Raw genomic sequence first — 27,122 nt, 5'->3', positions numbered from 1 at the left:
TGTCAAAGTATTAATTGAGACTTTTACATCTAGAAATATGGTGAGAGAGATACTTTCAAAAATCTTTCCATTGTACCACATGGAAGATGGATAAGTTACAATAAACATAATTTTATATTCATTGCAAATCTTGGAAGAATATAAGTAAAATTTTATATGTTCTTCTAGCCCCAAATAAAAGTAAGTATTAAGAAGCCGAAAGAGTAGAATAGTAAGCAAACATGAACTCAAGAACAGTGTTGCACTTTGGCCCATACATGTGGGTTGACAAAAACCTCGATCCCACAGAAAGCTTGCATTCTCAATTAGTGCAAAGATAGACTGAAACAAAATTTAATTTGCCAAGAAAAAAAATCCTATTAAAAATGTGCCTGCTTTTATCCTGATCTCAACAAAAAATTATTAATAATAAGCTCATAATAATATCAGTAACAAAATAAACCCACCCTCTAATTATCTTGAAATTTGAATTTCTGTTACATGTATGGCTGGGAAATTTGCACATTGAATATAGTTTAATACTGTTTTGACACCCAAAAGAAGCAAACAGAAATTTGTCTAGAAAAAGCTTCCTTGATTCAGGCTTAAGAATTTCCTCAGCTAATATTCAGCCAAATATTACTTATAAGTTAAAAAATACTCTGACAGAATGGCTATAATCAATAACTCAACAAACAACAAGTATTGGTTGGGGTATGGAGAAAAGGAAACCCTCAGGCACTGTCAGTGGGAACAGAGATGGGTGCAGACACTGTGGAAAGCAATATAGAGTTACCTCAATAAAATAAAAAATGGAATTGCCTTAATACCCACTGATTCCCCTTCTGAGAATATATACAAAGAAATCTGAAGCACTAATTTGAAAGAATATGTGAATTTCTCTATTTATTGCAGCATTAATTTCAATAGCCAAGATTTGGAAGCAGTCTAAGTCCCCTTCAGTAAGTGAGTGGATAAAAAAGCTGTGGTACATTTACACAATAGACTACTACTGGACCATAAAAAAGAAAAAAAAAATCTTACCTTTTTAGACAGCATGGACCTAGAGGATATTATTCTAAATGAAATAAGCTAGTCAGAGAAAGACAAGTACTGGGGGTCCTAGGGTTATGACAATCTTGACATATAATGTTTTGAGTTTACGATGCTACTATATAAAAACTTAAAAAAAAATTGAGACATGAGTGTTTTGGCTTATGCCGTTAATGTGATACTTAGGGACAATGTGGGTAAACTAGTTTCGTTGAGTGCAGCAGAAGAATATGCAGTAATGCAGTATATGAATGAGGGAACTGGCATCCCTCAGTATTCTTCCCTAAACCATTTGGACTGTTATAAGCACAAATATTTAGTATATGTTGCTTTGGCGACCTTTTTATGACTCATAAATGAAAGTCAGAGTCTTCAGAGTGCTTCAAAGAAGAGAAAAGCTATCAGGATGGAAGTGAAATTAGACATTATAAAGAGATCAGAAAAAAGAGAATCAGCGATGAACATTGACCATGTCCTAGGCCTTAGCTGCTCTCATGTAGCAACAGTTATCAAGGATAAAGACCATATCCTAGAGCATGTAAAGGGATCAGCCCCTATGAAATTGATTGTGATGCTTAACATCGAAGTGGAAAGATTGAGATGGAAAGATCGTTGTTTTTGTGTGGTTGGAAGACCAGTACCAGTGGCATATAACAGTCAGTCTAATGTTGATTCAGACCAAGGCTAAAACAGTTGTCATTTTTTCTGTTACTACAGTACACTGTACAGTACAGTATATTTATGTCATTTTTTCTGTGGTTTACTTATATTTTTATGTTCTAGATTGTGATTTTACAACTGTGTTAGGATAGTAAGTGACTTAGGCTAAGGTGTGTTTCGTCTTACACCAAAATTCTGGATACATCACTGCCACAGGAATGGAACTGTGTCGTAATCCAAGGAATCCCTGTATGGTATGATTTTACTTATATGGTATATGTGGAAGCTAATGAACAAAATAAACTAATAAATAAAATAGAAACAGACTCATAGATATGGAGAACATATTGAAAGTTGTCAGAGGAGATAGTGGTTGGGATGCTGGTAGAAAGATATAATAGAATTAAACAAAGGATAAAAAACTCACAGATACAAGTATCAAAAGAAAAATGGGGTGGGGAGAGGTAGAAGAATAAATTGAGGGTAAACAATGATGGAATGAGATTTGACCTGGAATTTGAACACACCATAAAATATATAGGCGATGGATTAGAAAATTGTACACCTGAAACCTATATAATTTGATTAACCAGTGTCACTCTAAATATATTCAATAAAAGTAGTAATCACAAGTTACAAGATCAAGAGACAACAGAAATAAAAAAAAATGTTTTAGCTCCCATGGTTTTTGTATATTGGAATTATGAATCACAGAATATAAAATAAATGTTTACTCTATTTCAAGAAATGTATAAAATGGACTAAAATTGACACTAAAAAAGAAACCATTAAAATAGATAAAATAAAAAATCTATATATAAAAAGAACCAAATATAACTTTTATTTAGATTATAAAGGTGGATAACTCTCTTTTCCCCATTTTTCTCCAACAGGCTGGCTGTTCTAAATTCCATCTTATCTTATATTTATTAGTTTCTTGTTCTTTGCTTTATTTGCAGCCCTGGAGAGCAATTAAAGATTCCCTAGCTTTTTGGAATGTTTAACAGCATATGTATATAAAATTAGATTTTTGGAGCTTTTTATTTATTTTTTATTATTATTATTTTTTTGTATTTTTCTGAAGCTGGTAACGAGGAGAGGCAGTCAGACAGACTCCCGCATGTGCCCGACCGGGATCCACCCGGCATGCCCACCAGGGGGCTACGCTCTGCCCACCAGGGGGCGATGCTCTGCCCCTCCGGGGCGTTGCTCTGCTGCAACCAGAGCCACTCTAGCGCCTGGGGCAGAGGCCAAGGAGCCATCCCCAGCGCCCGGGCCATCTTTGCTCCAATGGAACCTTGGCTGCGGGAGGGAAAGAGAGAGACAGAGAGCAAGGACGGGAGGTGGAGAAGCAAATGGGCGCTTCTCCTATGTGCCCTGGCCGGGAATTGAACCCGGGTGCCCCGCACGCCAGGCCGACACTCTACCGCTGAGCCAACCGGCCAGGGCCTGGAGCTTTTTAAAGCATCTGGTCGACACAAGAAAAGACGTTTTAAGAATATCATATCTACCATATTCCTAGAAATGAAAGCCTCAAGTAGTATTTTGACAGACAATAAGTGATTTTATAATCTCTTTGAATGAATTACATTCTTTTAGTTTTCTTTAACACTTATAAAAATAATTTTTTTAATACAGTGAAATTGCTAACAATTTTAATTGATTTTTATACTGTTAACTATATACTTGTGGATTTCTAGAAATTCCCACACAGATTCTGTGTCACTGTGAAAAATAATTTTATTCCATTCTATTTATGCTTATGTCTTTTCTTTCTTGTCTCTTATTTAACTGTTTTATTGTAATGTAACCACTTTAGAGATCTGTGTCTGTATAATACAGTCTATTAAATTCAAATTCAGCAACACAGCAATTCCATTTCTAGTATAGACTCAAGGGAATGTATAAATAATGTCTACCAAAATCATGTACTGAAATAGTACATAATTTGTCAGAATACCAGTGTCACTGAGTAAAGATTCTGTTAGCAGTCTATGAGGGGGTCAGAACAGAAACTTGTGTAATATGCTAACAATGTTCCAAAATCTAATTAAAAGCATGTCCAGTGAACTAAATATACTTACTACCCTAGTCAAATTTTCCAATGACATAAAATCTAATGCATTAAATTTGAGATTTACTCATCTGCTGGAAAATATGGTTGTTCATGATCAAAAAACTTTTTGAATGAATAATAGTAAGATGTACATTTTTGTTTTTATATACTGAACTTCAAAAGTTTCAAATTATTAAATCTATAGTATCAAACAATTTAAATAACCAAGATATCCTTAAAAGAAGATGCATAATACGAATTAATATATATTCTTAGTGAAATGTATTGTACTGGACCTAAATATGTGAATACAAAATATAAAAATTTAAAATAGTAAATATGTTTATGCTACTTAAATTTTTTTTCAGATTCAATGAAGTCAAAACTAAATTCAAGAGAGATATTTTTATAAAATTTGACATTTTAAAATTAATAAAAAAACACAGATAAAATAAGCATGATATACACCTGACAAAGAAAAGTTTTGTGCAAAACATTGCCCTACTGTGTACATGAACACGGAAGCAAAGTAATTATGACTGTGTGAAAGCTGTCTCAGAGGCAGACCTTGCAACTGACATATACATATAAAAGTTTGGTATATAAAATGTTTGATGTCCTACAAGGGAACATCAGTGAGAAACAGATTGCCAAGTTAAAAAGTTGTGTTCTGATAATTTGCCTATATGAAGAAAATTGTTTTTCATTTTATCATATTTAAAAGGCTCAAATAGCAAGAACAAAGCATTAACCTTTTAAAGAAAATAAATATAAGACAATGAATTACTTAACTTGGCAAGTATAATGTTTTAACAAGCCAATAATAACAACCAATACCTTAAAAAGAAAGCCTACTAAGCACTGGCTGGATACCTAGGTGGTTGAGCATCTTCCTGAAGCACAGAGTTATCGGTTTGATCCATGGTTAGGGTACCTACAGGAAGAGATAGTTGTTTCTGTCTCTCTCTTTGTTAAAATCAATGAATAATTTTTTAAAGACAGTGTTAATATTTAAAAAGAAATAAAAAGCATGATAAATTTAGCTATTTTAAAATTAAGGGTTTTTTTGTTTGTTTGTTTTTTTTGTCAAAAAAAATAACACCTAGGACAACATATATAAAATAAATATAATGAAGAAATTATTATATTCAGCTCTGTGTGAATTAGGAAAATGAAAAATAAGTGGGGAAAATAGATAACATTAACATTCAAAAATTTAATACATTCAAAGTTGTAATTCTTTGTTTCAACACAACTTCAGCAGTCTTGGTCTGTGACAGCAGTGTGCGTGTGTGTGTATTTGTGTATGCCTGCACTTTTGAGCAAGTGGAAAAATGGATAAACATGGGCAGAGATTTTGTTTCATACAATGATTCAGAAGAAAATCTTCATCCTAGTTTTCCAATGTTCTGCTCAGGTTAACCACAATTTTCAGAAGAAAATATTTGAATGAGATTATGCAGCTGTCCTCCAAATAGTACACATCATAAAACGAAAACTTAGCTTGCTTTAGGGGAAAAAATTACATTTTGGAAAACTAGTAGATCCTCCAGTAATAAATAACTTAAATAATTGATAAAGGGAAAATTACCCATAAAACTAATAGTTGAAAAATTACATAAAAACATTTCAAAGACATGTAAAAATACTGTGAATAAATTCTGGAAAGAAGTGCAACATCATCAATAATTAAGAATACACAAAACCAAACCAAAAGTAAGAACTGTTTTATACATTGTGGTCAGAAATGAAAAAGAATACTAATAACAGTTGAGGATATGCTTCTGGTTGGATAATAAATGATACTATAAATTGATTCAGAAAGAGAAAACTTTGTCAATGACTTATTAAAAAAATGATTTACTCATCCTATGGTCCAGTAATTCTACTTGTTAACATAATATCTCATTTTTTTCCACATGCTCAACCAGAACAAATATTCTAAAATATCCATATAACAGCATATGTTAAGGTGAGCACCAAGAATGCTTGAAATGTGCATTAAAGAAGAAAGAATAAATAAATTATGGTACATTCATATAATGAATTTCTACTTAGTAGTTAAATAAATAAACTACTGCTACAAAAAAACACAACATTAATAAATCCAGAAACAAAATTGAATTAAAAAGTTATGTTACAGAAAATTGTTTATTACAGGATACTATTTACTAGAAGTTGAAATTATAAATCATATTGTTAATTATATTATATATAAACACATACACAATAAACCATATAACGTAACATACATTACGGTCGTACATTTAAACAATTATATCAATATAATATGCATTTATATTTTAAATAAAAACTAATAAATTTTGAACAAGAAGTCAGAATACTGGTTATCTACAGTGGAGAGAAGGGTTTTATCTAAAAGAAGAATGTCTGTATCCTGATCATATTCTTTTCTTTCATTCTTCTTAAACTAAATGGTGGATATAAGGACATACATTTTATAAAAAATAGTATATATGCATGCAATATATTTTTTCTATAATGATATCTCTTATTTAAATTAATCTTAAACTCAATACTTAAAATTTTTTATATGCAGAGAAGACACAATCCACTCTCTTTGATTTTCCAAAATATATCTCTAAGTGAAGTTAGATCATGGAGTTATAGGAAAGCAACTGTATTAGGACCTGATATTTCACATTACATTTTTTTCACTCTTTTGTTGTTTTTTAAATATATTTATGGAAATCCTAAATTCTATTTGGAGACATATAACCTTACAGATTTATTGATACCTATTTTTATCACTGTGGTCTATTCTTTGTTATTTCATAATTTATGTATTTAAATGTATATATGTATATATATACTTCTCTATATTAGAAAATATAAGGATGTTTATAGAAACTTTATACATGTGGGTACTCTAAAAATATACCCATGATAAAATATTCTAATTATCTTATAAAATTAAGAATTTTTATTTTATATTTCAAAAAGTATTTTAATAAAATGCACTAATGGAATTAATTAAGCAACACTATTAAAACTGATGAACATAATTTTCAACATGTAAAAATCAATAACATTGTTCATGTTTAATGAAGTTCCTGCTGAAAGTACTTCCTTGTTTACAATTAGGCAGTCAGTAATTGAATTAGTGTGAAACAAAAATAGAAAGGAAGGAAAAAGTTGAAATCAGGAAAGTAATTAGCAGAAACTGATAGAGTGTCATTGACTTAATAAAACATGACTGTTTCTTTGATTTTAAAAGAAAAAATACAGAGTGATTCACTATTGAAAATTGTATTTAAAAATATAGCATTCTGTCAGTTTAAAATCTATAATCTAAATTTTATAATTTTGAATAAGATGTATAATCATAATGCCTAGTATTATAATTTGATTCTTATCTTAATAGTAGAAAGAATCTGTCTCACAATTTTATATCCAACAATACTTTTCATAGTCACAAATGTATCACCAATAAAATACATATTTACAATTTGGAATTAAACTTGGAATTAACTTTCCTACATTAATAGGTTAAGCATGTAGACATCTCACATGGCTATCTATTTATTTTAAGCTAATAAGACATCTCTCCTTAGATCTTTTGATCCTGTTGACCTTAAAATTATTATTATCGGGCTTTGGCCAGTTAGCTCAGTCCATTAAAGAGCTTCATCCCAAAACAAAAAGTTTGAGGGTTAGATCCCTGTTCAGGGTACTCACAAGAGGCAACCAAAGAATGCACAATTGAATGGAAAAACAACAATAAAAAATGAATGCTTCTTTTTTATTTCCCTTCTTTCCCTTTCTTTGTCTTCCTAAAAATCAATAAAAATTAAGCCTTGGCCAGAGTTCTGTTGGTTGGAGTATCACCCTGGAGCACAGAGGTTGCTGATTTTATTTCCCAATCAGGGCACATACAGGAGTAGCTTGATGTTCTTGTCTCTCTCTCTTTCTGCCTCTTTCTTAAAAAGAATATTATTATTAAAATCAATCTCATAAAAACAGGAGAGATACCTCTTAAACTGCATCTTTTTAATGAAATTGTAGTTTTGAACATAGCAGAATAAAAAAAATGAATAGGAAATTTCTATTATAAGAGAATGACAGAAGAGTAATCTTGATATTTGAAATCTCTGGGCAAGATTGAGCAGTTAGAATGGTAAGTAGATAGAAATGAACAGCGAAAACAAAGTTCTACTTCACAATATGTCTACAACTAGTCATTTGTGAAGCAAATTAATTCATCCTTAGGGACAAATCCATTTCCGTGTTTTCCTCTAGTTGTTTATACTTAAGGAATTTTTTCTCTTTTTTAAGACAGAAAATGTCATGGAATTAAAATTTTCATTTAATATTATTTTATCTACCTGGTTTGGGACATACACAAGAAGCAGATATTTATTGTCAGAGCTAGGGGAGGCTGCAAGGCTCTAAAAGAAACTGTGTTAAATTCTGTGTTTCATTCTATGTCAAGACATATTTTATATTGGCATAGTGTCATCAATGCCAAATCGTCTGAGAGTTCTCTCCAGAATCCCTATGGTACAGGAACAGATTAAAAGGGTCAAGAAATTTATACAGGCCTCAGTAATGAGACAATAGCTTTTGAAAAGTTGATGAGCTAATAAAGGTCAAAGGATGGAACAAAATCTCAAGGAAGTAAAAAAAACTTTAAAAAGAGAAGAAATACTAAGATATACAGATTCAAACACCACAATAAAACAGACTTTGGGAGGTGTGCCTTGTGCTAAAGTGCAGATCAAACCAGGTTATGTGGCAATCAATCTCAAGAATAGAATAAGAACCTGCACATATATATTTAAAAAACCCAGAACTTGACAATTTACTTCAATGATAAAATTTGAAAAGGAATGTTTGTTATTTGCACATTATGACCTTACTCATTTGAGGAATCTAATGAACAATGTGAACTGAGGAACAAATAGAGGCAGAGGCAGATCAAAAGGACCAGAGGGAAAGCGGACTAAGTGGATGAGAGGATGGGATCAGAGAAGAGAAAGAGATTTGTGAAATTATATATACATAATACAGCATTATAGAGAGCAGGAAAGCAAATCTTGTAAGGAAGGGTGAAGGCGTGGGGGAGAGGGGAAAGGAGGATGTTGAGTGGAACACGGGGGTGGGGGGAGATATATTTGTTGGAACATTTGAATCTATGTAAACACAATAAATTAAAATCAATAAAAATTGAAAAATGAAGTAGTACGTAGAAGTGCATTTCATAGATATTTATAATGACATGTTGATGACTTTCCTACGCTTTCAGATTCATTGACTCGGACTTTGTAGTGTATTAATGGGGGAATACAGCATTTAATATCTACTAATACCTCTAAGTATACATGCATATTCTAGAAACACTTTCTGTATTAAAATTTCCTTGATAATATTCTATTTTTTTTTCTTTTAGGTCAACTAGAGTTAGAATATCATATATCCTACTTTACAAAGAAAGCAGATGATACATGAAGTGATTTTTTTCAAAGACAATTCTCTATTTTATTAACTCTCATTCACTTCTTAATTCATTATTAGTGAGCATTTTTACTTCTTATTCCAATGAAAATATCTAAAAAGATATTTTTAAAAATTGTCATTACCTGACCAGATGTTAGTGCAGTGATAGAGCTTTGGACTGGGACACAAATGACCCAGGTTTGAAATCCTGAGGATGCTGGCTTGAGCACATGCTCATCTGGCTTGAGCTTGGGATCACCAGCTTGAGCATAGGGTCGCTAGGTGAGCATGGAATCATAGATATGACCCCTTGGTTGTTGGCTTGAGTCCAAGGTCGCTGGCTTGAAACAAGAGGTTATTAGCTCTGCTGTAACTTACAGGTCAAGGCACATATGAGAAAGCAATCAATGAACAACTAAGGAGCTACAACGAAGAACTGATGCTTCTTATCTCATCCCCTTCCTGTCTGTCTGTCCCTATCTATCCCTATCTCTGTATCTATTACAAAAAAAAATTGCCAAAGCCTCAAAGACTTACTTACTTTACTGTGGTCAATCTCTCTCTTCCCATTGCTTCTGAGACAACAAACTTTACCTTTTGACCTTCATACTTTAAAGTATACATTTTTATACTTTCCTGTTATAAAAGTCCCCTTTCTTCTCATTGTGTTCATTTTTTCCATGAGATTCCACTATTTAATTCTACATCTACATGTGGTAAATTTTTTTTTAATTAAATTTGTTTGGGTGATACTGGATAACACCATTATACAGGTTTCAAGTACCCAGTTTTACAACACATCTCTGTACACCTTATTGTATGTTGACCCTCTCAATTCAAGCCTTCATCCATCACCATTTATTTCCCCTATACCCTCTTCCACCTTACCCTCTGCCCTGGCAATTACTCCAGTATTGTCCTTATGCTCGAGTTTTTCCTTTTTGACCTTTTTTGTTCAGTCCTTCCACTCCCCTCACCCAGTACCCACACCTGACAGCTGTTAGCCTGCTCTCTATGTATAAGTCTGTCTGTTTTGCTTGTTAGTTCATAGGGTTTATTAGATTCCATGTATGATTGAAATCACATGGTATTTGTTTTCTCTAAATGGGTTATTTCACTTAGCACAGGGGTAGTCAACCTTTTTATACTTACTGCCCATTTTTGTATCTCTGTTAGTAGTAAAATTTTCTAACCACCTACCGGTGCAACAGTAATGGTGATTTATAAAGTAAGGAAATAACTTTACTTTATAAAATTTATAAAGCAGAGTTATAGCAAGTTAAAGCATATAATAATAATTACTTACCAAGTACTTTATGTCGGATTTTTGCTAAGTTTGGCAGAATAAATCTTTAAGAAAACAACTTACTATAGTTAAATCTATTTTTTTTTATACTTTGGTTGCTCTGCTACCACCCAGCATAAAAGCTGGAACTCCCACTCGTGGGTGGTAGGGACCAGGTTGACTACACTGACTTAGCATAATGCTCTCCAGGTTCATCATGCTGTCACAAAATGTAAGATTTCCTCCTTTGTATGATTGCATAGTATTCCATCATGTAAATGAGCCACAACATTTTTATCCACTCATTTGCTGATAGGCACTTGGGCTGTTTCCAGATCTTGACTATTGTAAATAACACTGCAATGAACATAAGAGTGCATATATTCTTTAAAAGTAGTGTTTTGGGATTTTTAAGAAATATTTCCAGTAGTAGGAACACTTGGTCAAAAGGCATTTTTTTTTAATTTTATTTATTCATTTTAGAGAGGAGAGAGAAAGGGAGAGAGGGAGACAGAGAGGTGTGAGAGACAGAGAGAGAAGGGGGGAGGAGCTGGAAGCATCAACTCCCATATGTGCCTTGACCAGGCAAGCCCAGGGTTTCAAACCGGCGACCTCAGCATTTCCAGGTCGACGCTTTATCCACTGCGCCACCACAGGTCAGGCCAAAAGGCATTTTTGAGGTAATCATACATTGCTTTCCACAGTGGATGCACCAATTTACACTCCCAACAATAGTGTATGAGGATTCCTCTTTCTCGATGCCCTTCCCAACATTTGTTAGTGGATTTATTGATGATAGCCATTCTGACAGGTGTGAGATGATATCTCATTGTAGTTTTAATTTGCATTCTTTGATGATCAGAGATGTTGAGTTTCTTTTCATATGCCTATTGGCCATCTGTATGTACTCTTTAGAAAAGTGTCTATTCATGTCCTTTGACCAGTTTTTAATTGTATTGTTTGTTCTTTTGGTGTTGAGTTTAATAAGTTCTTTATAATTATTGGTTACTGGTCCCTTATCAGATGTATATGTCATATGTATCAGTGCATATGTCTTCCCGTTCACTGTTTTGTCTTTTCATTCTGTTGATGGTTTCCTTTGCTATGTATAAACAATTTAGTTTAATGTAGTCTCATATGTTTATTTATTTTTCTCTTGTTTCCCTTGCTTGAGAATACACTTACTGCCCCCAAACATAAATTTTTCCTAAGAGAAATATCAGAGAGTTTACTGCCTATGTTTTCTAGGATTTTTATGGTTTCTACTTTAATATTTGAGTATTTAGCCTATTTTGAGTTTATTCTTATATATGGTGTAAGAAGGTGATCTAGTTTTATGTTTTTTTGAAAATATATGTCCAATTTTCCAAACACTATTTTTTGAATACACTGTCTTTACCCCATTGCAAATTTTTACATCCTTTGTCAAATATGAATTGACCTCTGTGATGAATTTCTAATCCATTTTTCCAAACTTCTTTCTCCATGCATATATATGTATATATACATGATGGCTCCTAAACAACTCTTCCAATAACCTTTCTTTTCCATCCCCATCATTCTCTCATTAATTTAGTACTGATATTACTAATTATGATAACTGACAATGATAATGATTGTTATAACCATTCACAATTTTGAATTAGCCTTTTTATAATATACTATGACCCTGGCCCTGGCCAGTTGGCTCAGCAGTAGAGCGTCGGCCAGGCGTGCGGGGGACGCGGGTTCGATTCCTGGCCAGGGCACATAGGAGAAGCGCCCATTTGCTTCTCCACCCCCTCCCCCTCCTTCCTCTCTGTCTCTCTCTTCCCCTCCCGCAGCCAAGGCTCCATTGGAACAAAGATGGCCCGGGCGCTGGGGATGGCTCCTTGGCCTCTGCCCCAGGCGCTAGAGTCTCTCTGGTCTCGGCAGAGCGACACCCCGGAGGGGCAGAGTGTTGCCCCCTGGTGGGCAGAGCATCGCCCCTGGTGGGCGTGCCGGGTGGATCCCGGTCAGGCGCATGCAGGAGTCTGTCTGATTGTCTCTCCCCGTTTCCAGCTTCAGAAAAATACAAATATATATATAAATAATATACTATGACCCTTTGTACCTGCTTTTATTTAAAATCTTGTTTCTTTTATTAAAATTCACATGCCTTCTTCTTCTTCTGAAACAGCCTACTTCCCATTAAACATTCAAAATCAAGTTAAATGTAATTTTTCCCCTTAGAGATATTAAGAAAAATTAATATAGTTTGTTTAATTTTTTTTGTTGAACAATGAAAATTTTGGACCATAACGTGGCATTGTCCTCCCTGTTCTCCCAGAATTTACAATCTAATAATTTTCTGCTATTTTGTAGTACCTAATATATACCAGCTATTTTTTAAAGATTTTATTTATTTATTATAAAGAGGGGAGAGAGAGAGAGAGAGAGAGAGAGAGAGAGAAGGGGGGAGGAGCAGGAAGCACCAACTCCCATATGTGCCTTGACCAGGCAAGCCCAGGGTTTTGAACCGGCAACCTCAGCATTTCCAGGTTGACGCTTTAGCCACTGCACCACCACAGGTCAGGCTATACCAGCTATTTTGACAAATTCTTTAAATATATCATTTTACCTTCTATATAACTTTATTAAAGAGGTATAATGATTAATGACTATTATGCCTTTTTTACAGATTAAAAAAACTGAGACATATAAACAATAAGCAATAAGCTATGAACTATGACTGAATTCTTCAAACTATTCAATAAAATCATTATAAAAGCAGTTAATTGCCACATGTGATTCAAGTTTTAAGATGAGAATGTTTAGAGATGGCATTTACAAAAGACTCAGAAAATCTTGCATGTTCATATTTATAACAAATGGTATGTGAGAGAACATGAGGGAATTCTTGATTGTCACATGATTCAATTAAGTAAGCTTCATTGAATATCAACCATTAGAGCTTTTTTACACAAAGAAGTTCATAGCCTATTGAGGGAGAAATACATATGGAAAAAGAAGAAAACACATAAGTTAATTGCAATATATTGATAATAATGGTCATACTACCTCTCCTAATTATGTATGCTGGAAACAAATAAAGTGAATAATAAATGCTCACTAAACAGTCAAAAAATCTTTTTTTTTCTTTTTGTATTTTTCCAAGTGAGAAGTGGAAGAGAGGCAGACAGACACACTCCATACATGTGCCCGAATGGTATCCACCGTATACCCACCAGGGGTCGAAGCTCGGCTCCTCTGGGACATTGCTCTACTGCAATCAAAGCCATGCTAATGCCTGAAGGGGCAGCCATGGAGCTATCCTCAGCACCCAGGCCAATTTTGCTCTTATGGAGCCTTGGCTGCGAGAAGGGAAGAGAGAGATAGAAAAAAGAGGGGTAAGGGTGGAGAAGCAGATGGCCATTTCTGTGTGCTATGGCTGGGAATCAAACAGGGACTTCCCCAGGCAGACGCTCTACCACTGAGCCAACCGGCAAGGGCTAAGGAAGTATTCCTTAGGACAAGTGTCTTTAGATACTAGTCTTGAAAGTAAATGAGGATTGCACAAAACAGTTAAAAATATCACACAATGAAGAAAACATGGAAATATGAAAATGAAAACAGTATGTTCAGAAATAGCAAGTAAACACATATACTTAGGATAGAATGTGAATGCCAGCACTGTGTTATGTAACACAGTGAAAGTCCTTGTATGCTAGAATAAGAAATTTGAATTTCATTCTGAAAGCACAAAGTGGTTTCTTGACATCATGTCAAAAAATGGTATGTTTTTCAAATGTACTTAAATATATTTCCTGACCAACCTGGAGCTCCCAAAGAGAGAAATCATCTTGAGGCTGAAGATCCTCCTAGAAAAAACTGATGAGACCCTATGTATTGCTAGCATTTCAGGCAGCAAATACAATTCATTAAATTTTGCCTCAAGGGTTGTTGAAATTGTGTCTAAAGATGTTAAGAGACACAGCATGCTAAAACAAATGATGGATTCAGTTTTATTCAATGTGATTCCCATTTTTAAAATGTCAAAATACCATTAAATTCAATGAGAAAAATATAATTGTACTAAATTAATAACAATATTAATAGTAAGAAGACACTGATTATAGGTCCAGGTAATTCTACCTTATTCTCCCTGTGTAAATTTAGAACAATTCCCTTAACCTCTGAAAGCTATCTATAAAATGGGTGAAAAAAAATTTTTTTGGACTTACCTTAGATTGTTTTTAACTATTCAATAGAATACATAGATAAAGAGCTGACTACAGTGTTAGACACAAAGCATTATTTTATTCATTAAAGTAAAAATAAGTATATTTAGTACTGTAGTAACTAGTAATATTAATTTACTCTGTCACTAGATGTAATAGATTATATTAAGTTGATGCTTATAATTGCTTTTCCCTTGGGGGAAGAAAAATGATTGAGCTGGGGGGATGTGCTGGAACTGGATAATTAGAGGCTGCATAGAAAAGTGCTGTCCTTATGCTTGGGAAGAAAGCATGAATAAAAACGATTATCTGTGGTCAATACATGACCATGTCATTTAGAGTACTGAAAAGACAACATCTCCTGTGATAATTTCTTATGAAATACTTTTCTTTTTAAAGTTAAACACTTTTTGATTAGCTTTATATGGTCTATGTTGTTAATAGCTTGCAAACTCTAATTTCAGAACCATAGAAAGAATATACCTGAAAAGAACAACTTAATTACTTTCAGTTCACGTACATGCATAAACTGATTGTAATTTTTTCTGCATTGTAGTCTAAAGCTATGTCTTATAGTTCATAATATAATTAAAACTAAAAGTTACTTGATTGGACAAAATCTAAATGCCTCATATTCAGCAACTGCTATAAAATAAGAACATAATTTTGCAATGACATTACATAAAAGTGTGAAGTATTGTACTATTGATATGAGCTTTTCTCCATCCCTCATGTAAGAAACTCTTTACTTTCTTTTAATGTCACTAACTCAATCTTTTTTTGTTTTGTTTTTGTTTTTAGAGAGAAAGGGAGAGAGAGAGACAGGAACATCGAGCTGCTCCTGTATGTGCCCTGACTGAGGAGTCAAACTGGCAACCTCCACACTCCCAGACCATGTTCCAACCAAGTTATCCAATCAAGGTTTAATTTTTTCTGAGTTTGAAAGAGACAGAGAGAGAGAGAGAGAGAGAGAGAGAGAGAGAGGAGAGGGAAGGAAGCATTTGTTGTTTCAGTCAGTTGTGCATTTTTTAGTTGTCTCCTATGTGTGCCCTGATCGAGGATTGAACCTGTACCCTTGTTGTTTCGGGATGAAGCTCCTACCCAACTGAGCTAACTGGCCTGGCCAAATTCAATTACTTTAGAATTTTTCTTTGGACTCAGTTTTATCTGTTACACACTAATCTCAAATACAATCTATTCAGTAGGATACATTTTCCACATAAAATTTTGCTTGGAGCTACTTGTGGGGGTGAAAGATCATGAGTTACTGAGTAAACTATGTATTCTCTGAAAGTGAGTTTAGTAAGTAATGTTATATCTTAGAAACACTAAAAAACGAGTTTCAGTTATGCACAGCTAAATTAAAACAGTATTATTGGAATGGAGCTTTCTCCGTTAACTACAGGCATAGATAGGTGAGAAGTTCATGTGAGGCATTTAGTCCTTCACCGTCCTTTTCTACTCTATTTACCAGTTATGCCCCATTTTCTATCTGCAGAGTGTTACAGGCATGATTAGCTACATTTTTGTGGTTGGCTGATTCCCTGCACTATCATGAGGTGTCTGTTGGGGAGAGCTTTCTCTCCATCACTGCCCAAAACTGTGGTTTGCAATGCTTCCTCTGATTGCTCACTTGTATACACAGCTTACAACCATCAACAATATTTCTCTTTACACCTCTGTTCAAAATGAGAGATGGCGTAACTGTTTTTCTATCAAAAAAGAAGGGGAAAGAAAGGAGAGAGAATACAGAAATATAACTATGTATAATTTGAAAAAGATCCTCTGGAGATTCTCATACACTGAGTAGCAAGTTAGCTCTTTATAAAAATTACCCTTTACTATTTTTAACATAACAACCATCAATATTTGAACTTCCGAAATATTTACTCTGTAGGGAAACTTTTTGAGAGAAAAGAAAATAACTAATGTAACTAATGTGAAATGTTTAGGAGTACAAGCAGAATGGAGTTAAATAAATTGTAAAAATAAACTGGCCTCAAAAGGAGAATACCAGAAAAAAAACTTTGAGTACCACCCACCCTTCTTTCATTTTTAAATTATTGAGACTACCCTTTCTAAAATCATACAGTTCCTGAAGGACAGACTCATGGGGCTTGACAGAAGCTTAAGAAATAATCTCTGTAACACCGGACCCTTAGGCAACCCCTGTCTAACCCATCTGGGATGGTTCATTTTCTTTGTTTCCCGGTGGTTCCTCAGCAAGCAGACAGCGGAATCTACGCCTGCACTTTCACAGCCTGACTACCTAGAAAATTCTCAGTTTCTCAACAAAAATCTGTTGTGTATTAACAGAATTTTAACCCATTTTCTTAAAAAAATTTTTAACCTGTAAAAAAACATATACAAATTTACATAAATACACATGCACTGAGTTTAGTATAAATTATTTTAAAAATACTTATCATTTCTGAAAGGTAATTGATTATTCAGATCATTAGTACATTTTTAGATATTTGGATAGTAAAATTTGAGAATTTTATTTACAATTCCAATTTCCAAATGCAATAGCCTGTCTCTAAATATTTTATGGCCTTATTTTAATTATTTACTCTTTGAATAGCACAGTTTTTGTATATGTGCTTAATACACTTTGGTGGACTTTATTTAGCATTTTATTAGAAATTAAACATTTTATTTAATATTGTTAAGAAATTAGCTATATAAAATAATATTTTTGTTTTACATATACACTATTCTTTCACAAAGTTCCATGAAATCAGTTGGCATTCATTGGTCTTTCTACTAACTTATTGAATCAACATAATACCTTTTTTTGTGACATAGAAATAGTCATTCTCAGCAAGGTTATTTCTCTGGAGAAAATGCAGTTGGCAATGAAGAAATTCAGTGTTGAGCTGTTCCCTTTGCTTTGGCAATCTAGGTACTTTACTTTTAATCTGCAAAAAGGTTTTGAATTGTCCATCTGGCAGTTTATCTTCTATGTTAAGAAGAGAGAATTAATAGCTTAAAATACATCTTTTGTTTTCCACTCTGCTGTTTATTTTCCATTTTTAGACATCAGCCACTGCTGTGATGATCATGTATAGCTAGAACTAAAGGCAATTGTTAGAACAGCAGGTTTGTTTAGACAAATTGATCCAAGAGATGACAATAGAATTGAATAAACTTGGCAAATAACTACCCCGAATTTACCAATCCTCAAAAGGTTACAGGTCTTTTCCTTTTACAAAGCAAAAAAACCCCAGTAAAATAAAAAGCATCCACATTTGCAAACTAATAAATCAGTATAAATTATTTGATGGATGGATTACTAGGAAAATGTCAAAATAGTTTGATTATAGAATTTATTTAAAAATTATTTTGAAATTGATAATCTGTTACAATATAATAAAATTCTTTTCTAAATGCAACTTTAGTATGTATATACACTGCTTAAAAAATTAAGGGATATTTCAAAATGAATATGAAGCAATAAAAAAAGCATTTAATTTTTTTTTATTAAAGAAGAACATCAGAAAAGCATACAAGTCAAAGAAAGTTGTTCATATCGCTGAGCCAACTGGCCAGAGCTTCCTAATTTTTGTGAGCAATATATATATTTGAAGACAAATTCACATTATGTACACACACACACACACACACACACACCCATGATGAACACCAGGTAATTATCTTGTCTTGTTATAACATCATTGAAATAAAAATATTCAGTTTCAATGTGATAAGTTTAGGTTAAAAATGTGGTTAAATTTTCTCATAAAACTTGTTAAAACAATATGGTTTCTGAAAAACTGTTAAATTGCCTTTGAAGATATTTTAAAATTTCTGGTACATGTAATTTCACAGGTATTCTTCTATTCTAGAAAATGTCTCTTACTTTTATTTCTTAGTTTCCTAAAACTAAACATTTACCCTAAGTTTTTAACTCTCTCAATATCATACATAGATACGTGCCTTCATCATTATTATAACACTTATATATTGGTACTACATATTCAGAATATAATATAATACAATTAGTACTATGTGAATTTGTCTTCATCTACTTATCAGGAAGATGGACTAGCACACATAAAAGGGACCTGAAAGATCATTTAAGCTAGTGTTTCTCAATGTGTGTTCCATGAGCCATCTATACTGAGTGACATAGTATGCTTGTTGAAAAAAACCTACGTAGGCATGACTAATTAGCAACTTTAAAGGTAGATCTTAAAAATCTAGATTTTTGGAAATAAGTACTCCAATTGAATTATTCTCTTGTTAAATTGAATAATCATTTAAGAATCACTGACATATTACTGAAATTCTAAATGTTGCATACAGTAGGTTCTGAGGAAACGAAGACAAATAATGCGTACAAATAAAAATACAACTCTTCACTGTATTACATAAACAAATGCAGTGATAGATATATGAATACAAAAATATAAATATAATAGAAATGTTTCTAACAAAATTTGTATTGAGTATGGAGGCACCATAAAATACATCAAAGGAAAGCTTTCTGGGAGAATTAATGCCAATTCAAATGCCAACTCAAAGCAGGAGCATCACAGGAGTTTCATGAAAGTGAACAGGACATAAAAGTCCACAGGGTGTGTGAGAGAAATTTAAGACAATGTTATATTCTTGAATCATAAAATTTGGGAAATAAGTTTCAAAGATTGAGAATAAAATCAAGTGGGCAAAAATCAAGAGGAGAAAATCCCTCTTATATTTTCTGACCTTAGTTTTCTTTCTTTTTTAGTCAAATGAGAGCCAGGGAGGTAAAGAGGTAGACTCCCAAATGCACCTCAACCGGGATCCACTCAGCAAGCCGCCTACGAGGCTAAGCTCTGCCTGTCTGGGTTATTGCTTTGTTGCTCTGCAGCTGAGCTGTTTAGCTTCTGAGGAGAGACCATGGGGCCATCCTCAGTGCCAGGTGCCAGCTTGCTCATTTAAGCCACAGCTGTGGGAGGGGAAGAGAGAGTGGGAAAAGATGGAGAGGCAGATGGGCACTTCTTCTGCGTGCCCTGATTGGAATTGAACCATGACTTCCACACACAGGGTTGATGCTCTACCACTGAGCCAACTGGACAGGGTTGGCCAGGGCATTGAACTTCCTTTGCAATAGCTTATCTCAGTTTACATAAACTTGAATCAGGCAACACCAAAGCAAAGTTAGAGCTCCATCAACAAGAGCAAGGGGTGAGGTTTTATATAGAGAACAAGAACACATATGAAATCACACGCACCAGTTCATATAAAGAATACATAAAAGCAAAGCAAAAAGAAAATTATAAGCTATAACTTAAAGCAGTTACCTTATTTGAGAAAGGCTAGTGACTGTTTTTAAACTTTCATTTTTTCAGATTTGAGTGCGTTGACTCCGGCTTAGGTTTCAGTTTGCCTGCCTAGACTAACAAGCACACCCGATCATCCCCAGGTTAATGGCCTTTTATTTAATTACTAACTTACAGACTATAGATTTGAAAATTTCTTAAGGTATATTTGTAATAGTTCAAATGAGAAGTGATGAAATCACAATTTAAAAATATAGAAATTAAAGGGTAAAATTGAACATAATAAAGCCATAAAACACCTGAATTTTATGATAACCAGAATATATAGAAGGAGAAATGGAATATATATATAACATTTTTTCTTCTCCTTGCTTCTTTTGTTCAGAAATAGATTAACATTTTCAATTCCTTTTACAATTTTAGTTCTCAGGTTGAAAGATCATACCTTTAAATGGCCTATATAGCAAAAATGAGCTCAATGTAAGTGAACCTTTTTATATTTTAACTTTGCTTTTCTCAGCATTACTTGCACGTGAAAAGGAACACAAGGCATTGAAAATTTAATCAAGTCAACTAGAAAAAGGTTCATATCATAATTACAATATTGTGTTAGTGTCACAAAGGTGACAACTGTCATTTTTATATCTCATTTCTTAGATAATAACAAATGGTACTACATAATTCACATTTTCTATAGGAGAGGAAAAATTAATCCATGTGCATTCCCTTTCACTGACACATATATTAGCAAATTGTGAGTTAAAAAATCATTGCTTTTCTTTTCTTTGGATGCCATTTTTCACAAGTCAGCCCAGACAGTTTAGAAATATTCAATATTTAAAATTACTAAAATCTCTTAGGTAGTCTAGATGGTGACTCTAGAAAGAATAAACAAGACAAGGACTTTCCATGGAGCACTTCAGGAATAAAGCACAGATATCTAGAGGGCTTGCTTGAACTCTCCCACTTTATACTCTCTCTGTCCAACTCCTAAAACCATAACCAAATTAATAGAGCAAGACATCCTCACAGAGACTCTACACTATTGTTTTTAAAACAAATCATTATAAATGTATTTTATTATTAACATGTCACTTCCAACAATGCATATATTTATATAACAATTATAAAGAAATGATCTGACCTCAAAAAATTATGCCAACATTATTTTTCCTCTCTCAGGAATAATGTAAATGTAATTTTAAAAGAATTATTAAGCAATCAAAATGTGAAACTTCTGGTCTCAGAGTTCTCTTTATTTCTTCCAGGATAACCAAATGCCTTCACAGTTCATGTTTTTTTTTTTTTTTTTTTTTTTTTTATAATTTTATTTTTTTAATGGGGTGACATCAATAAATCAGGATACATATATTCAAAGATAACAAGTCCAGGTTATCTTGTCGTTCAATTATGTTGCATACCCACCACCCAAAGTCAGATTGTCCTCTGTCACCTTCTATCTTGTTTTCTTTGTGCCCCTCCCACCCCCTATCCCTCTCCCATTCCCCCCTCCCCCCCGTAACCACCACACTCTTATCAATGTCTTAGTTTCACTATTATGTCCCACCTACGTATGGAATAATACAGTTCCTGTTTTTTTCTGATTTACTTATTTCGCTTCGTATCATGTTATCAAGATCCCACCATTTTGCTGTAAATGTTCCGATGTCATCATTTCTTATGGCTGAGTAGTATTCCATAGTGTATATGTGCCACATCTTCTTTATCCAGTCATCTATTGATGGGCTTTTTGGTTGTTTCCATGTCCTGGCCACTGTGAACAATGCTGCAATAAACATGGGGCTGCATGTGTCTTTACGTATCAATGTTTCTGAGTTTTGGGGATATATACCCAGTAGAGGGATTGCTGGGTCATAAGGTAGTTCTATTTTCAGTTTTTTGAGGAACCACCATACTTTCTTCCATAATGGTTGTACTACTTTACATTCCCACCAACAGTGGATGAGGGTTCCTTTTTCTCCACAGCCTCTCCAACATTTGCTATTACCTGACTTGCTAATAACAGCTAATCGAACAGGTGTGAGGTGGTATCTCATTGCCGTTTTGATTTGCATTTCTCTAATAGCTAAAGAAGATGAGCATCTTTTCATATATCTGTTGGCCATTTGTATTTCTTCCTGGGAGAAGTGTCTATTCATATCCTCTTCCCATTTTTTTATTGGATTGTTTGTTTGTTTGTTGTTGAGTTTTATGAGTTCTTTGTATATTTTGGATATTAGGCCCTTATCTGAGCTGTTGTTTGAAAATATCATTTCCCATTTAGTTGGCTTTCTGTTTATTTTGTTATCAGTTTCCCTTGCTGAGCAAAAACTTCTTAGTCTGATGTAGTCCCATTCATTAATTTTTGCCTTCACTTCTCTTGCCATTGGAGTCAAATTCATAAAATGCTCTTTAAAACCCAGGTCCATGAGTTGAGTACCTATGTCTTCTTCTATGTACTTAATTGTTTCAGGTCTTATGTTTAGATCTTTGATCCATTTTGAGTTAATTTTGGTACAGGGGGAGAGACTGTAGTCCAGTTTCATTCTTTTGCATGTGGCTTTCCAGTTTTCCCAGCACCATTTATTGAAGAGGCTTTCTTTTCTCCATTGTGTGTTGTTGGCCCCTTTATCAAAAATTATTTGACTATATATATGTGGTTTTATTTCTGGACTTTCTATTCTGTTCCATTGGTCTGAGTGTCTATTTTTCTGCCAATACCATGCTGTTTTGATTGTCGTGGCCCTATAATAGAGTTTGAAGTCAGGTATTGTTATGCCCCCAGCTTCATTCTTTTTCTTTAGGATTGCTTTGGCTATTCGGGGTTTTTTATAGTTCCATATAAATCTGATGATTTTTTGCTCTATTTCTTTAAAAAATGTCATTGGAAGTTTGATGGGAATTGCATTAAATTTGTATATTGCTTTGGGTAATATAGCCATCTTGATTATATTTATTCTTCCTAGCCAAGAACAAGGTATATTCTTCCATCTCATTATATCTTTTTCGATTTCCCTAAATAATGGTTTATAGTTTTCATTATATAAGTCCTTTACATTCTTTGTTATGTTTATTCCTAAGTATTTTATTTTTTTTGTTGCAATCGTGAAGGGGATTATTCTTTTGAGTTCCTTCTCAGTTGTTTCATTGTTGGCATATAGAAAGGCTATTGACTTCTGTATGTTAATTTTGTATCCTGCGACCTTACTGTATTGGCTTATTGTTTCTAGTAGTCTTTTTGTGGATTCTTTGGGGTTTTCGATGTATAGGATCATATCATCTGCAAAAAGTGATACCTTTACTTCTTCTTTTCCGATATGGATGCCTTTTATTTCTTTGTCTTGTCTGATTGCTCTGGCTAGAACCTCTAGTACCACATTAAATAAGAGTGGAGAGAGTGGACAACCTTGTCTTGTTCCTGATTTAAGGGGGAAAGCCTTCAGTTTAGTGCCATTTAATATGATGTTAGCTGATGGTTTATCATATATGGCCTTTATCATGTTGAGATATTTTCCTTCTATACCCATTTTGTTGAGAGTCTTAAACATAAAATTGTGTTGTATTTTATCGAAAGCCTTTTCTGCGTCTATTGATAAGATCATGTGGTTTTTGTTCTTTGTTTTGTTGATATAGTGTATTACATTAACCGTTTTACGTATGTTGAACCATCCTTGAGATTCTGGGATGAATCCTACTTGATCATGATGTATTATTTTTTTAATATGTTGTTGTATTCGATTTGCTAGTATTTTGTTTAGTATTTTAGCATCTGTATTCATTAGAGATATTGGTCTGTAGTTTTCTTTTTTTGTGCCATCCTTGCCTGGTTTTGGTATGAGGGTTATGTTGGCCTCATCAAATGTGTTTGGAAGTATTGCTTCTTCTTCAATTTTTTGGAAGACTTTGAGTAGAATAGGAACCAAGTCTTCTTTGAATGTTTGATAAAATTCGCTGGTATAGCCGTCAGGGCCTGGACTTTTATTTTTGGGGAGGTTTTTAATGGTTTTTTCTATTTCTTCTCTACTGATAGGTCTGTTTAGGCTTTCTGCTTCTTCTTGACTCAGTCTAGGAAGGTTGTATTTTTCTAGGAATTTATCCATTTCTTCTAGGTTGTTGAATTTAGTGGCATAATGTTTTTCATAGTATTCTACAATAATTCTTTGTATATCTACGGTGTCCGTGGTGATTTCTCCTCTTTCATTTTGGATTTTGTTTATATGAGTTCTTTCTCTTTTTTCCTTGGTAAGTCTTGCCAAGGGTTTGTCAATTTTGTTGATCTTTTCAAAGAACCAGCTCCTTGTTCTATTAATTTTTTCTATAGTTTTTCTGTTCTCTAATTCATTTATTTCTGCTCTGATTTTTATTATCTCCTTTCTTCGGCTGGTTTTGGGTTGTCTTTGTTCTTCTTTTTCTAGTTCCTTAAGGTGGGAAGTTAAGTGGTTCACTTGGGCTCTCTCTTGTTTGTTCATATATGCCTGAAGCGATATGAACTTCCCTCTTATCACTGCTTTTGCTGCATCCCATAGATTCTGATATGTCGTATTGTCATTTTCATTAGTCTGTATATATCTTTTGATCTCTGCACTTACTTCTTCTTTGACCCATTCATTTTTTAAAAGTATGTTGTTTAGTTTCCACATTTTTGTGGGATTTTTTTCCTCTTTTTTGCAGTTGAATTCTAGTTTCAAGGCTTTATGATCAGAAAATATGCTTGGTACAACTTCAATTTTTCTGAATTTGCTGATATTGTTTTTGTGGCCCAACATATGGTCAATTCTTGAGAATGATCCATGTACACTGGAGAAAAATGTATACTCAGTCACTTTGGGATGAAATGTCCTGTAGATGTCTATCATATCCAGGTGCTCTAGTGTTTTGTTTAAGGCCACTATGTCTTTGTTGATTCTCTGTTTGGATGACCGATCTAGAGCCGTCAGCGGTGTATTGAGGTCTCCAAGTATGATTGTATTTTTGTCAGTTTTTGTTTTAAGATCAATAAGTAGCTGTCTTATATATTTTTGTGCTCCTTGGTTTGGTGCATATATATTAAGAATTGTTATGTCTTCTTGATTCAGTGTCCCCTTAGCCATTATGAAATGGCCATTTTTGTCTCTAAGTACTTTACCTGTCTTGTAGTCAGCATTATCCGATATGAGTATTGCTACACCTGCTTTTTTTTGGATGTTATTTGCTTGGAGTATTGTTTTCCAGCCTTTCACTTTGAATTTGTTTTTATCCTTGTTACTTAGATGAGTTTCCTGTAGGCAGCATACAGTTGGATTTTCTTTTTTAATCCATTCTGCTACTCTGTGCCTTTTTATTGTTGAGTTTAATCCATTTACATTTAGTGTAATTATTGATACTTGTGAGTTCCCTATTGCCATTTTATATCTTGCTTTCTGTTAGTTTTGTGTCTTGTTTGATCCTTCTCTTTCGTTTTTCTATCTTTTGTTTTTATTTGGTTGTATTCCATACATCTTTCCTCTGTTGCTATCTTTTTTATCTCATGTACTTCTGTGGTGGTTTTTTCAATGGTGGTTACCTTTGAGTAATGAAAAGGGTCCCTACCCTGTTCATTGTAGCGAACTATTTTGTGAGTACTTTTGCACTCCATCGTCCTTTGCTACTGTTAATCTCCGTCTTCTCCCCCTCTTTCTTTTTGTCGTTGTCACAGTTTAAATTTGGTTTTATTGTGTTCTTCTTGGAGCTTTTACTTGTGGCTCTGTTTTTTTTTGTTCTTTGTATCTGATTGGAGAACCCCCTTTAGTAATTCCTGGAGTGGGGGTTTTCTGATGATAAATTCCCTCATCTTTTCTGTATCTGTGAATGTTTTTATTTCTCCTTCGTATTTGAAGGATAGCTTTGATGGGTATAGTATTCGTGGCTGAAAGTTCCTCTCTTTCAGGACTTTAAATATTGGGGTCCACTCTCTTCTAGCTTGTAGAGTTTCTGCTGAGAAATCTGATGATAATCTAATGGGCCTTCCTTTATATGTTGTATTCTTCTTTTCCCTGGCTGCCTTGAGAATTTTTTCTTTGCTGTTGGTTTGTGTCAATTTCATTATGATATGCCTTGGAGTAGGTTTGTTGGGGTTAAGAAAACTTGGAGTTCTGTTTGCTTCTTGAACTTGAGGCTTTAGTTCTTTCCACAGGCTTGGGAAGTTCTCATCAATTATTTGTTTAAGTATGTTCTCCATTCCATTTTCTCTCTCTTCTCCCTCTGATATACCTATTATTCTTATGTTATTCTTTTTGATGGAGTCAGATACACAGTTCATGTTTTACAAAATAAAATTTAAAGTTATGACCACCCTTGTTGGAGTTAATGCTCTATCAGTCATTTTGGGAATTATGTCTTAAAATAATCTGACAGTGAGAACATTCCCATTAGCTGAGTATCTACTGAATTAAAGAGAACAACAACTACGAAGTTCTCAAGAAAATTGTTTTATCAGCTTATTTCAAAACATTACAGTTTTGTGAATATGGGATACTCAATTACCGGTCATTACAGCATATATTTTGAATTGTGAAGTTTCATATAACATATGTATTTTCTAAATAAATATACATTTTAAACAGAATTAAGTAACAATAAAGGTGTTAAAACCATAGCCTGCTTATTGACATATTTGTGATATTTAAAATATCATACAATATCAAAAATATATTAATTATTGAAGAAATTTAAATTTATAATTTTTTTTTTTTTACTTTTAATTTTATAGACTCTAGGAAATAATATAAGAGTGAAGATAGACCTATACTTCCTGTACTCAAAACTTTCACTCCAGCTGGATGGAGCAGCAATGGAGAGGCAGTTCTCAGAACCCTCTTCAAGAAATACTACTAGTCAAGCAACGGTAAGGAGTGTAGCTGTCATTCTCAGTCTATCTGTTAGTGTCAGCAGCATCCATTCCAGATTTTATTCAGAAGCCACATTTTTTTCCTGCTCTTTCCAGTCATGCCCTATTCAATGAGTGTGCACTATTAACCAATAGTAGGCAGAGGAAAATGTTCCCACAATAGAAATTGATAGGTAACTAAAATTTAGCAAAATAATGAGATGTTATTTAAAATTGTTATAATTTACTTCAAAATACTGCAGAATTGTGATCTAAACCTCATTTGTAAAAGCTATGCAGTATCTCAAGCAACACTAAGAGT

This window comes from Saccopteryx bilineata, chromosome 6 (assembly GCF_036850765.1).
Source record: "Saccopteryx bilineata isolate mSacBil1 chromosome 6, mSacBil1_pri_phased_curated, whole genome shotgun sequence".
Lineage (NCBI taxonomy): Eukaryota > Metazoa > Chordata > Mammalia > Chiroptera > Emballonuridae > Saccopteryx > Saccopteryx bilineata.
Note: the sequence above shows the minus strand (reverse complement) of the source record.